The sequence below is a fragment of the Erigeron canadensis genome, chromosome 8 (genome assembly GCF_010389155.1).
Source record: "Erigeron canadensis isolate Cc75 chromosome 8, C_canadensis_v1, whole genome shotgun sequence".
Classification (NCBI taxonomy): domain Eukaryota; kingdom Viridiplantae; phylum Streptophyta; class Magnoliopsida; order Asterales; family Asteraceae; genus Erigeron; species Erigeron canadensis.
This window is the reverse complement of record NC_057768.1, coordinates 8803518-8809251: the sequence shown is the minus strand read 5'-3', so window position 1 is coordinate 8809251 and position 5734 is coordinate 8803518.

Here is a 5734-nt window from a genome sequence, read left to right as displayed (position 1 = left end):
AGTGACAGTATAATCCATTCAAAAAACAAATAAAAAGCTGGGAGAATTGTTTGGAGTATTTTAATTAAGATTGATATACCAATCTTACCCTTACAAAGCATAAATCGTGAGTTTTTTTCCCAGCTTATTTACAAATATGCCTATCATGATTATAAACTATTGATCACTCTCATCTAGGTTAAAATTGATTTAAAAAGTTCTTAATGCTTCTTCTTTTTTTAAAGGTTCTTATATATATATATATAGGGTAAAGTTATTTTAAGAACCTTTTTTTGTGAGAACCTTTGAGAACTTTTCAAATCAAACCCAACCGATGATTGTTTTTTACATGAAAATTGTTTTTTGACTTTTTTCCTGAATAACTTATGTATAATTTTGAAATTTATAATTGTGTGGAGGCATGGATTATCATCCGTTATACAATTATGTGGAAATTTGGATTCTTGATCACATGTGCACGAATATTGCTATGATCACATGTATGCAAGTCAATCACATGTAATCATAGCACTATTCGTGCATATGTGATCAATAATCCAAATATCCACATAATTGTATACCGGATGATAATCTATGCCTCCACACAATTATAAATTGCAAAATTACACATAAGTTATTCAAAAAATAATCAAAAAACAAGTTTCATGTAAAGAATAATCATCGGTTGGGCTTGATTTGAAAAGTTCTCAAAGGTTCTCGCAAAAAAAAAGGTTCTCAAAATAACTTTTCACTATATATATATATATATATATATAGGGGTGGGTTATTTATAGTACAAGCATTTAAAAAACTACAAAAAGTACATGTCTAAGTTAACTTACACATGCTTGTTCCTTCCATCTCCGACCACCACCACCACCACCATGATCATCTCCGACCACCACCAAGATTCTCCGGCAACGGCGACCATCTCCGGCGAGAATCAGGTTCATTTTCGGGTGGATACGGTACGGGCCAGAGGCCCTCATCCGTTCTAAGCTGACCGTCAAGGGACGCATATGGGAATCGTATGGATTTGATGGGCGGCGATCCAAGAGATGGTGACGGTTTGCTACGGTACGGGCGAAGCCCTTGATGCCGGCGCCGTGGTTGGGGTGGTCGGAGATGATGGTGGGTGGTGGTGATTGTCTCGCGAAGGAGAAAACCTAAAAATTTTAGACCCTAAAATGCTAAAAAAAAAGTTGTACTTACACATGTGTAAGTTAGTTACACATGTGTAACTCTCGCCGGAGATGGTTGCCGTCGCCGGAGGATCATGGTGGTGGTCGGAGATGATCATGGTGGTGGTGGTCGGAGATGGAAGGAAGAAGGAAGAAAAAAGAGGAAATACCTTGTACTTTTTTAAACCCTTGTACTAAAAATAACTTTCCTATATATATATATAACTTTGTAATTGTTAAAAGTATTTGAGTGTTTTTGGGCTTATATTCCGTACAGCTATATTGGTTGCCGCACAGGAGGGATTTTTTATCATATATAAATTTTATCATATATAAATTAAAATTGATTTTTGGTAAAACCTGCAATTTACTGCAAATTTCATAATTCTTTTTCTAAATGGTATATTTTGTTTTTTCCTACAGTGATCACCGAAGATGAGAGAATAAGTAAAAGAAAATACAATGTTATAAAAACTCAATCTTAAATTTCTCCTTAATAAAGCAAGGTTCTTAATACTAATGCTTCTAAAAATATGTCAGGTGACAGCATAGCTCTTTCTTAGTTTCTTTAGCTTAACCAAAATAAAATACAAAAAAAATAGTGGAAAAAAAGTGTCATTCAAAAAAAAAACGTGAAAAACTAATTATGTTTTAAATACCATTATCAACATCAACGGTGTATGTGGTTGGATCTATCAAGTTTCAATTTTTATTATGTTTCAATTTAGACAATCTCTCACAAATCCTCAATCTAGAAAAATAGGGTTAACAATAAAAGGGGTGTATCAAGTTAATTTCCTCCATTGAAGATTCAAATCGACGATGTGTTCCAAACTGAAAGTAAATATGTGTCTACAATAACATCATCTTCATCAATTTTACTCAGCCATTTCCTAGGATTCTTATCTAGGCCAGTGGATGTTGAAGGGGTGGTTTTTATATCATTGACGGAATTGTGTTCTACTCTTTTAGATTGTCAGTTTAAGATTTAAATGGCAATTTTCTGATCCATTACAGGTATTCTCAATTAAGGGCTTTTTTATCTTTTCACTTTAGGTTTCTTTTTTTATTTTCCAATTTTTGGGTTCTTACTTAACTTTAAAAATTGTAACATCATAATTGTCTCATATGATTGAATTATACTATTATCTTTGCCTCATATGGAAATCACTTTTTCTTTGAAATATATTGTGAATGTGAGATTTTTTTATTTTTGGTAAATGGTTAGATTGTAAGCTTCTTTGTTACACCCTATATATGACAAAAGTGAATATAAGTTTATCCGACAATTCGACATCTAAATTGTCTCATATATTCTGATAGACTGATACTAAAATCTATTGTAAGCCTAATTGAATTAGCTCAAATGAGTAGTTGAGAAAATATACCTGGTCCGGAGCAAATCACAATCATACTAAATTGATGGTGACGCAAATGTTTTCGACAAAAAAGAAAAATTTAAACTGTACCACTTACTAATATTTATGTTGTTCAGAAGACATGTTGTTTTCTTTATTAATATATTGTACATGAATGTAGTGATATTGATATTGATTTTTGTTACATTTTCGTAAACAGAGTACCTTTTTAGTACAAACAGTATCAATTTATAGGTTACTTTGAAATTAGTTTAAAATGTATATTACTGGGCGTGTTTAACTACAATATGTCAAAGTTTGTTGAATAAGTGGTTACTTGTGGATTTGAGAGTTGTCATCAGGTTATAGCTTTAGTTATCGTTCTATTATTTTGATTTATTTTTAGCTATTGGTACATAAATTTGTTAGATACTGGGAGCAAAGTGTTACTTAATAGTGAATTATTTTTCAAAATGTTGTTGATTCTGATTTTAAATTAGCAGATGTTAATCGTTTGGATGTCAGCTCTAAAACTCTTGCTAAAGTTGAAGTTGACTTGCAACTTTAAGAGAATCGGAACAGGTTTGGATATCAGCTCTGATTTTAAAAACACTATATCTGTATATCTCAAGGTTTGTTTTTCCTTCTATTTATGGTTGCGTGGCAAACCGGATGGATTGAATAATAGTTCAGAACAAGTTTGGCTCAAAATGGATGAGTCTAAAGTGCTGGTTAAAATGGGCTTGGCTGACCTACATATGATCCATTTTTTGAGATTTACAAATAAACAAAGTCCTGAATATGATTTTGTAAACTACCTTATTACAAAGATAATCCGAACTTTTATGTTAAGTTAATTTAATAAATTTAAAGTAAGGTATTTTACAAGTACACATGCCTTTAATTTTAAGATGCATACGACTGGTTTAATAAGAAATCAATTATTATTGTTGTTGTTGTTGGAATGAGATGTATCTATCATGTTACTACTTATTTACCCTTTTTAAGGTTCCTGTATTTAAGTATATTTGGAAGTCTAGATGCAGTTTGAAGTGTTTAGCTATTATGTGCCGTTTTATAAATTTAATGGAAAACATACTGAGTTTCAAGATAAACGAATGTTGCTTAATTTGAGCACTATCTTTTATTTAGTAAATAAGCTCAAGTAAACGATGTGTTATTTACTTCTTTTTTTGGTGCTATTTTCAGATTGATTTGGTTGAAAACTCGAGAAACAAGAAGGTAAAGATGATTGTGGAAATGGAAATACAACATTCGGATAACAAATTTCATAACATAATATGTAGAGTTGAAGCACGAAGGGAGGGTTCATAAAGAGGTTTTGTGTTGCCGGATTTAAGCATGGTATTAAACAAAGATGATTTAATGATGATGAGATAAGATTGAATATATAGAAGATTTTTTAGGTTTCTTAGACCTTCTTTTTATATATTATATATTTACGTTACTTGACGGCAAGGATAAGGAATTCCAATGGTGGAGAAGGTTTATTAGAGAAATGCAACACTAAACAGCCAGAGCTTTTATGACCCATATTTGTGATAATATTATTTGCAAGAGAACCTTTTGTCATATGAGAAGAAAAAATCCACTGATTTTTTAAATTTCTTCAGAATGGTCCAATGCAACTTTAGCAATCTATCAATGTCAATTGTGGTGACTATTAAGAAACCTTATACAAACTATAAGTTATCTTAAGTATGCTTCTTTTTATTATAACTCTAACTCTATTAGTTGCTTCATATCCTCGTGTGAAATTCCCGTATATCAAAAACACATATGACATAGTTAATACTTTAATATATGTATTTGCAAAACTTTTTGGAAAATACCTGGGTTAGAATGAACTGTCATTGACTATTGAGCTTAATACAAAGATAGAATTTATTACATGCCAAACTTTTAATATTAAACCTTATACTTAAATGAGTTTCTAATTTTACACATAAATAGGATGTTTTGTTCACTGTTTAGGACCAGTGAAACAACCCGTACTCCCTCAAGTTCATGTTTAAAGAAAGTTGTTAAACATGATGATGTAACTGATGTTCATAAAATGAAAATCCTAAAGCTACAAAACTTTTAGCTAACTTTTCATAAACACAGCTTCTATGTTTCATGAGTAGTCATTTGAAGTGAAGCTCCCATTTCAGGTTTCATGTTTTTTTTTAAGAAAATCTTTTAACTTTTACATTGTTTCATACGTTATATTTTTTTGTCTACAATTTACTTTTTATTGTTTTCATGGATCTTTGAGTCACACACAAAACTATTTATTCGTCATTATAGGTGATTTAAATAAATGTTGTGGTTGATTTACTAAATACACTTACAAGTATTCAAATATATAAAAATTTTATATATATTTTGCTACTCATACCTGGGTATCACCCGAGTTGATTAGCTAGTTTTACTATATAATAATGAGTAATATAAATATAAATATAAATATTTAGATAAAAACTTGAGATATATATAACTGATTTACAATGTTTTATATGTTTAGAGATTTTAATAGCTTATGTATTTTATACATTATATATATACTAAAAACCTATAAATGTACAAATACTTTATGCGTAAAATGTACAAGCCTTTAAAGCACATACCATTTTAACCATATTTCGTTTTAGCCCCCTAAAATGTAACCAAATTTCGTTTTAACCCCAAAATTTTAGTTTTTTAAACTTTTTTTCCTAAAAACCTATGTAAATGTATAAGTACTTTATGCGTGAAATGTACAAGCCTTTAAAACACATAATAATTTTAACCAAATTTCGTTTTAACCCCCTAAAATTTAACCAAATTTTTTTTTAACCCCTAAAATTTCAATTTTATTAACTTATTTACCTCACATCAAAGTTTTCGCTTTCATTTTCGACTTTTTGTGACACTAAACTATTAGGTTCTCATGTTTTCATCAAACAACTTTCACATAGTTACGGGTTTACTTTTAAACATTTGGTTTTTGATTATTTTCATTTAAGTACTTTATGCGTGGAATGTACAAACTTTAACGTTATGCGTAGAATGCACAAGTTCTTATAGCACATAATAATTTTTACCATTTTTCATTTTAACCTCCTAAACTTTCTATCTTTTAACTTTTTCCCTATGTGAAAGTTTTCGTTTTTATTTTCTTGACACTGAATTTTTGGGCTGTCATGTTTTCATCAAATAACTTTCAGATGGTTA